The sequence below is a fragment of the Nomascus leucogenys genome, chromosome 1a (assembly GCF_006542625.1).
Source record: "Nomascus leucogenys isolate Asia chromosome 1a, Asia_NLE_v1, whole genome shotgun sequence".
In the NCBI taxonomy this organism is placed as follows: Eukaryota; Metazoa; Chordata; class Mammalia; order Primates; family Hylobatidae; genus Nomascus; species Nomascus leucogenys.
Window position 1 is genome coordinate 40631674 of NC_044381.1, and position 9741 is coordinate 40641414.

General features: G+C 47.0%; 1 protein-coding gene across 1 annotated transcript in view; it reads right to left on the reverse strand.

Moving 5' to 3' along the window:
* The window catches only part of PHF2 (PHD finger protein 2), a 97475-nt gene that overhangs the window by 50242 nt on the left and 37492 nt on the right, over nt 1-9741 (reverse strand). The gene's annotated exons all lie outside the window — the stretch shown is intronic.

Sequence of the window (9741 nt, forward strand, 5' to 3'; positions counted from 1 at the left end):
GCTGAGGTGGGAGTATTGTTTGAGCCCAGAAGGCGGAGGTTGCAGTGAGCCGAGACTGCACCACTGCACTCCAGCCTGGGCAACACAGTGAGACTCCGTCTCAAAAAAAAAAAAAAAAAGTGACACAAGAATGGCCATCTGTAACATGTAAAGAGGTCCCCAAGACTAAATAAGAACACAGTGGATAATGGGCAGGGCACAGGTCCAGACAACTCCCACAAGAAGAATGCAGCAAACAAATTGGAAAATACTTCAACATCTTCCTCTAGTGAGCAAATGCATGTAAATAAAACTGACCAGTAAATTTAAAAATGGACATTCCCCCCAGGCAGCCCCAGAATGTCGCTATAGGAGGGGGTCAGGGCAGCAAGCTACCTGGAATGGAAGCTATAGATGTGCATGAAGCAGACTGTTTTTACTCAGGGCAAACAAAAAAATGAACATAAAGATGCTGTCGATCTTAAGGAAATAAAAAAGGATTATAACAGAATACTATGAAAAATTATAGGTCAATAAATTACATAACCTGGATGAAATGGAGAAATGCTCAGAAGCACACAAACTGCCAAAAATGACTCAAAAAAAAACAGAACATTTGAACAGACCTGTAACAAGTAAAAAGATTAAATCAGTAATTAAAAAACCTCCCCCAAAAAGAAAATCCCAGAACCACCACTAGTGAATTCTATCAAACATTTAAAGAAGAATAACACCAATCCTTCTCAAACTTCTTCAGAAAAAAGAAGAGGGGGGAACATTTCCTAAGCATTACCCTGAGTCCAAAGCCAGACAGAGACACTATAAGAAAAGAAAACTACAGACCAGTATCTCTAATGAATATTGATGTAAAAATCCTCAACAAAATACCAGCAAATAAAGTCTAGGAGCATATTAAGGGGACAATGCACCATGATCAAGTGGGATTTATCACAGGAATGCAAGGACGGTTCAGTACATGAAAATAAATCAGTGCTTCAACACCTAAAGCATCATGTCTGACTGCAAGAAGAAAAAGATGCAACCCTGGGGCTCTGTCCCGGAGGATGGGACAGCAGAAGCTGTGCTTCTCTTTCCTTCACCCTGGAGGACAGATCTCACCACGTGGGTAAAATACAAGAAGCAGCAGGGCTCACCTGGCTCTTTCTGCTGAGCGGGCACAGCGCTCTGCCTCATTCCTATGTTCCCATCTCTTCCAATCCTTCCCCAATTCCCCATCCTCCCCAAGACACATTACACCATATTAACACAATGATGAAAAATCCTACGTGACCATCTCAATTGATACAGAAAAAGCACTCAACAAAATCCTTTCATGATAAAAATACTCCACAAACTAGGAATAGAGGGGAACTTCTTCAACATGATGAAAGCCACAGATGAAAAATCCACAGCAAACATCGTATACAATGGTGAAAGGCTGAAAGCTTTTCCCATAAGATGAGGAACAAAATAGGATGCCTATTGTTGCCACTTCTGTTTAACACAGTACTGGAAGCTCTAGCCAGAGCAATTAGGCAAAAAAAAAAAAAAAAAAAAAAAAAAAAAAAAAAATTCCTGAACTAAAAGGAGTCTGAATTGGAAAGGAAGATATAAAATTATCTTTATTTGCATATGACATAATCCTATATATAGAAAACTCTAAAGGAATCCATACACAGAAAAACTTTCTATACCTAATAAATAAATTCAGAAGTTGTAGGTGCAAAAACAACACACAAAAACCAGTTGGATTTCTATACACTAGCAATGAATAATCTGAAAATAAAATCAAGAAAGCAATTACCATTATAATACCATCAAAAATAACAAAATATTAATATGTAGGAATAAATTTAACCTAGGAGATGCAAGACTTGTATGCTGCTGAAAGAGGTCTTAAAGGATACAAATAAATGGAAATATATTCCATGTTGATGAACTGGAAGACTTAATAGTGTTAAGACTGCAATACTACCTAAAGGAATCTACAGATTCAACGCAATCCCTATCAAAATCCCAACAACTTTGTTTACAGAAATGGAAAAGCTAAGAAAACTTACACTTTCTGATTTAAAACTTACTACAAAGCTATGATAAAACAGTGTGGCACTGGCATGAGGATAGACATATAGATCAATGGAATAGAACTAAGACCTCAGAAATAAACCCATACATCAACAGCCAACTGATTTTTGACAAGGGTTCCTAGACCATGCAATGGAGAAAGAATAATCTCTTCAACAAATGGTGCTAAGGCAAATGGACATCCACATGCAAAGGAATGAAGTTGGATGTCTACCTCACACCACATACAAAAATTAACTAGAAATGGATTGGCAACCTAAATATGAGCTAAAATTATAAAACTTTTAGAAGAAAACAGGAGTAAATCTTCATGACACTGAATTTGACAACAGATTCCTAGATATGACACCAAAAGCATGAACAACAAAAGAAAAAATTGCTAATTTGGATTCCATCAAAATTAAAAACTTTTTTGCATTAAAGGACACTATCAACAGAGTAAGAAGGCAAGTGACAGAACAGGAGAAAATACTTGCAAACCATAAATAAGACAAGGGTATGGCATCCACAACATATAAAGAACTATTACAGTTCAACAATAAAAAACAAACAATCTGATTAATAAACAGGTAAAGGACTTGAACAGACATTTCTTCAAAGAAGTATGCAAATGGACAACAAGCACATGAAAAGAAGCTCAACATTCTCAGTCATTAAGGAAATTAAAATCAAAACTACAGTAAGATATCACTTCACACCCACTAGGATGGCTACAATTTTTTTTTGTTTTTGAGACGGAGTCTTGCTCCCGTCGCCCAGGTTGGAATGCAGTGGCACGATCTCAGCTCACTGCAACCTCTGCCTCCCAGGTTCAAGCAGTTCTCCTGTCTCAGCCTCCCGAGTAGCTGGGACTACAGGTGCCTGCCACCACACCCAGCTAATTTTTGTATTTTCAGTATAGATGGGGTTTCACCTTGTTGGTCAGGCTGGTCTCAAACTCCTTACCTCAGGGGATCCACCCACCTCGGCCTCCCAAAGTGCTGGGATTACAGGCATGAGCCACCGCGCCCAGTCAATTTTTTTTTTTAAAGTAAGTGTTGGAGAGGATGTGGAGAAATCATAACCCTCTTACATCAATGGTAGAAACACAAGCACTGTGGAGAAAAATTTGATGTTTCCTCAGAAAATTAAACATAGAATTACAATGTGACCCAGCAATTCCACTGACAGATACATACCCAAAAGAATTAAGAATAGGTACTGTGTATTGTGGCTCATGCCTGTAATCCCAGCACTTTGGGAGGCCAAGGTGGGCAGATCACTTGAAGTCAGGAGTCTGAGACCAGCCTGACCAACATGGTGAAACCCTGGCTCCACCAAAAATACAAAAATTAGCTGGGTGTGGTGACACACACCTGTGGCCCTAGCTACTCAGGAGGCTGAGGCACGAGAACCACTTGAACCCAGGAAGCAGAGGTTGCAGTGAGCCGAGACTGCACCACTGCACTCAAGCCTGGCCAATAAAGCAAGACTCTGTCTCCAAAAAAAAAAAAGTACTCAAATCCTTGTACATAAATGTTCCTAACAGTATTATTCGCAATAACCAAAAAGTGGAAATTGCCCAAATGTCCACTGACAGATGAATGGATAAACAAAATGTAGTCTGTATATACAATGGAATATTATTCAGCCTTAAAAAGGAATGAGGTCCTGATACATCCTACAATGTGGATGAATCTTGAAGGCATTATACTAAATTAAAGAAGCATGACACACAAGGACTAATGCCATATGATTCCACTCACATGAAATGATAATATGTTTATAATAGGTATATCCATGGAGACAGAAAGCTGACTAGTGGTGCCAGAGGGTGGGAGGAGAGAGGAATGAGGAGTTACTGTTTGGTGGGTATGGACTTCCCTTTGGAAATTGAAATATTTTGAAGCTAGATAGAGGCAATGGTTGCATAGCATTGAATTTACTAAGTACCACTGAATTGTTCACTTTAAAACGATTAATATTATGCTATGTGAATTTTAACTCAATAAAGGAGAAAAAAAGAACCTGGCCCTGTGAGAGTGACAACATCATCATCTCCATCACCACCATCACCATCACCAACATTGCCATACCATCATTATCATCATCACCTCAACCACTATCATCACTACCACCATCATCATCATCACCATCATCATCACCATCACCATCACCAGCACTGCCACACCATCATTATCATCATCACCTCAACCACCATCATCATTATCATCACCATCACTATCACCAACACACCATCATCATCATCACCTCTACCACCATCGCCACCACCATCATCATCACCATCGCCACCACCATCATCATCACCATCACCACCAACACCATCACCAACACTGCCACACCATCATCATCATCTCAACCACTATCATCATCACGACCATCGTCATCACCAACATTGCCACACCATCATTATCATCATCATTTCAACCACTATCATCATCACCACCACCATCACCGTTGTCATCATCACCACCACCATCACCATCGCCAACATTGCCACACCATCATCATCATCACCTCTACCACCATCGCCACCACCATCATCACCATCGCCACCACCATCATCATCACCATCACCACCAACACCATCACCAACACTGCCACACCATCATCATCGTCTCAACCACTATCATCATCACGACCATCGTCATCACCAACATTGCCACACCATCATTATCATCATCATTTCAACCACTATCATCACCACCACCATCACCGTTGTCATCATCACCACCACCATCACCATCACCAACATCGCCACACCATCATCATCATCATCCCAACCACTATAATCACCACCACCACCATCATCACCAACATTGCCACACCATCATTATCATCATCACCTCCACCCTCATCACCATCATTTTCATCACCATCACCAACAATGCTACACCATCATCATCAAGATTATCATCACCATCACCTTCACCATCACCATCACCATCACCACCATTACAAACTCCATCATCACTAACTCTGGCTGAGCACTCACTCTGAGACATGCAGCATGCTAAGAACTCTAATAGCATTATTTTCCAGCAACCCTGCAATAATGAGAATTCTTATTATTAGCCTTATTTACCACAATAGGGAAATTGAGTTAGGTATGATAGGTTAAGTGCCTGCCCAGACACAGAATAGTCTCCTTATTCATTCACTAAGGATAGTACTGCCCTTGCCCTTGGGGCATTTATACATGCAAATGAAGCCAGGCAAAGACATGGGTGGGCCTGGCCCGGACTGAACACTCATTAGACAGAGTGACCTGTTACTGCTAGTGCCCAGTGTATCAGACTAACCCTGCAAGGCCACCAGGGTCTTGGGCCCTAGACGGGTGTTCTCTTCCACAGCCACCACAGTCCTGAGTTCTGAGAACAGAGCATGAAGCCCAGAAAAAGATCTTGGCAAATTGTTTTTGAAAATAGAAAGTTCACTCTATCTTAGAACACAAGCTAAAGTCAAGTCCACACACTCCAAAGAGTCAAGTGTAAAAGAAAAGCCATCGAAGGCACAACGTGAGGGAATATTTGTCTGCTCTCAGGGTGCAAAGTGACTTTCTTTATAAAGAAACAAACAAAAATTGGAAAGGAAACTCAGAAAGAACATTGATGGATGAAAATTATGCTCCAAAATACCAAAACAAACTTTAAAATGCACACTACGAAAGATACATCAAATATGGCAAAGTGTTAATATTCTTCCTTCATGAAGTTTATACGGGTGTCTGCCCAATAGAAGCAAAGGCCCAAAGCCAGGAACAGGACAAGGGCACAGCACTATGGCATATGAAGAAGAGTTCAGCACAGAGGAGGGCAGGACAGGGCTAGAAAATGTCACGTGCACTCACTACAGTGCCATGTATACCTCAGGTTCTCATCAGTGACACCAAGTATCAGCCACATGCAAAGACTTTTGTGGGACCAGATGAGCTGGGAGCTGAAGACAGTCCCTTCAGCACCATCATTATTCACTTCAAGAACACATGTTATAATACATTGCCTTGGAGCTGGTTGAGCTCTTGCGCCCAGAAATTAGACCCAGAATCCACATTGCACATCAGACCCTACATCCATGTGAGACCCCAAATCCACATCCACAGCCACAACCACACTCCATGTCCATGCCCACATACACAGTCACACCCATGCCCCATGTCCACACCCTCACCTGGCCCCTGGCTGCTCCAGGCTGTGCCCTCACTGCAGCATCTGGAGCAGACGAAGGCACAGGACAGCCTACACCAACCTGACCTGATTCTGCCACCATCCCAGCAGGGCCCTTGCACACACATGGCCCATCACACACACCTGCCTGTCAGGCCTTTATGGGTTGGTGCTGACCCTCAGGCAGAAGGTCAGAGGTCAGATCACCAAACTCAGAGTAGAATAGACAGACAGACTTGGGGCTCAGTTAGCAGGGCCAGCACTCCCTGAAACATGCCTGTTCTGGGGACAAGACTTGGGGTGAGGGGCTAGAGACACCAGGATCCTCACAGGGCCTTTGGACAGAAGCCCCCTGAAGGATTCACTCTCCAGGCTGGAGGTCAGAAGTCCAAATGGGTCTCACTGGGCTAAAATCAAGGCGTGGGCAAGGGCAGCTCCCTCTGGAAGCTCTAGGGAGAATCTGTTCCCACCTCCTCCAGTTCCTAGAGGCCATCTGCACTCCCTGGCTCCTGGCCCCTTCCACGTTCAAAGCCAGTGATGGCCAGCCGAGCTCTCACAGACGTTGCCCTGACTCAACCCTCCTCCCATCCTCCTCCCCTCCTAAGGGCCACTGTGATGACACTGCAGCCGCTGGGTCATCCAGGACACTCTCCCATCCACAGCTGGCTGAACAGCCCCAACTTCATCCACAGCTTCCCTTCCTCCCCTCTTGCCACGCAACTTAAAGTTGCAGGATTAGGACATGGGTGACAGCGGGGGCTGTTATTCTGCCAACCGAGCTAAGAAACAAACCTCAGGGTGACCTCAGGCTCGGTGTATGGACAGGCTGGCTGGGCCCTGACTGGACCCCAAGCCCAAACTGAAGCCCACATGAGGCCCCAGCAGTGCCTGTGGGTGTAAGGATGTCCTAGTCTCCTCAAACTCCATCCCTCTGGTAACCCAGGCCTCACCCCTCCCTGTGATAGAGCAGGGACAAGGTGACAACAGCCATGGTGAGCCAGTGACTCAGCAAAGGAAGGACAAGCCATGGCTAGGAGCTGCACCCACAGCTTGGACCACCTTGGTGCATGGAAAGGCTCCCAAATGCCCCAGGTGGTTGGGCACATCCCCAATGAACAACATCCTTTTAATAGTCCAGGGGTCGGCGCACCACAGGAGCTGAAGGGCTCTCCAGACCTCGGCTCTAAGGGTGCAGAGGGAACTGCCCTGTCCAAAGGCCACATGGGAGTTAGAGCTGCAGTTGGTCAACAAGGATGGAAATCAACATGTCCTTAAAATACACCTCCCCACCAAGAATCAGGCTCCTCAGCTCTGGAGATTGGCACGGGATCCTGGATCCTGGGGGCAGACAGCACAAGCCTACTTTACAGGTGGGAAGGCCAAGGCTCGGGGGTCACAAGAACGTGCACGGCCAGCAACAGGACTCAGAGGCACAAAGGTCAGGTGGGGATCCGGTCCTCACACCTGGCCCCGCCCTCCATAAAGTGCCCACCTGTGTGGCTCCAGGCTCTGGGCCAGTGTCCACTTTAGGACGCTCTGCCCTGGCACAGCCAATCCACTTGCACAAGGAGGGGCCCCTTGTGGGCTTCCTCCTTCCAGCACCACCCACCCCTGGGCCACCCGCTGGGAGGATGAACTGGGTGGCACAGGTGACAGGCTTCACCTTGGCCAGGACGGCTGCCTTGGTCATACTGCTTTGTGCAGGAGACCCCAAGAGACTGAGAGAAAAGAGAGGTGGTCACAGTGGGAGGGTCCTTCTGCTGCCCAAAAGCAGCTCAGAGAACCAAAGGCCTCAGCACTCCCTCACCACCTAGGTGTCTGGGCCAGAGGCAGGGGTTGCATCCAGGGCCCACCCACCAGGGTTGGTGGGGGTGACCACTGGGCTGCCCCTCTCCCCCTCCAAGACTGAAGGAAGTAGACCCTCCACAGGGATCCAGCCAGATCCCCTGCTAGCACCGACCCTACATCTGCAATGCTGCTCCAACCCCTACCGCCTGTGCCACCAACCCCGACAGTGGCCACTTGGCAGGTGAAACTAAGTCTCAGGGCTTTCAGCCTGGCTCTGCCACTAGCTGTGGCTATATGCCAAGGAGACAGCACCTAACGAGGATCCAGGGCTTCGACTGTGCAAGCTTCAGCACAGTGAGCTCCATCGGGGGCTATCCTGTCCACACAGGAGAGACTGTTTGCTGACACTGGGCATTTATTTTATTGTACCAGAATTAGGGGTTTCTAAATGCCCCCTAAGAAATTATTCAGAAAATTGGCAAAATGAAAAATAAGAGGAGAATAATAACTACAGAAAAATAGAAAATATTTTCCTCGCCCTAAAGCCAGGAGCATAAGATACTGAGAATCTGAAGGAGACTAGGTAACACCAAAACAATTACAGCATCCCAAGGCCATGTCAGCAGATGACTTCATTATTTCAGAGACAAAAACAAGCACACACTTCTCATTAACACAAAACCAACCTCACCCCCTCACTAATGCAGAGTGGGCAATTCCCAGATATCCACGTGCTTGTGGCCTGTGTCCACTCTGCCCTCTGCAGGAAGCCCATCGTGGGCCACCTGAGAGGCAAGCAGCCAGATCTTGCTGACTTCAAAGGTTGTCACCCATGGGGACAGTGCTGGCTCACAGGAGCTGAGCTCCCAAAGGACCCCCCAGCCAGGCCCACTCGTCCACCTACGTCCTGCAGACAGGCCCTCGTGCCTCACCTGCTGCCCCTGCCCCAGCCTGGGGATGCATCCCAGGACACAGACAGAGGCTCCGTGAGGACCCAGATGTGGGCAAGTGGGTGAGGACGGTCCTCACAGAACCAGGGCCTCAGACTCAGACCTTTCAGAAGACAGAAGGTGGGCCTCTCCCTCCTGAGAACAGGAGCTGGAGCCCTCCGCAGGCCGCTGGCCACCCAGCCTCACACACTCCCAGGCTGGGCCCTGCAGGTCTGTCCCGGGAGCCTACCCACATCTGCAGAAAGAGCAGGCCACAGGCTGCTTGTGGTCAGGTGGGCCAGGACTGCAGAATCTGAGGGAGAGCAGGGCATTTGGCTGAGCTGAAGCCCAGGGACGCCTTCTAAGGCTGTGCTAAGCAGGGCTTCTGCTTCTCCAAAAACTCAGGGCAGACCAGACCAGGAGAAAACCCAGGAGCTGAGAGAGGCAGTGCCTGGCCGCGCACAGACCTCAGAGGCCACTAGGGGCACAAATGTCACCCCAGGACCTTAGTATTAAACAGAACATCAACAAAAAGGCAAAGTTGGCCAGCCCTTTTCCGTTTTTAACCCTGGCTAAGAGCGGCACCTCCTGAGTTTCCTCCTGCGACAAGAGAAGCTTGTTGGCTGAAGTGCAAACTTCAGGGGCCGCAACAGGCCCACCAGGACTGGGCAGCAGGCATAAAGCATGGGCCACGGGGTGCCACCAGCAGGTATGGAGCATGGGCTACCAGAAGCCACCAGCAGGCATGGCACACAGGCCACCAGGAGCCACCAGCAGGTGTGGAGCACAGGCCA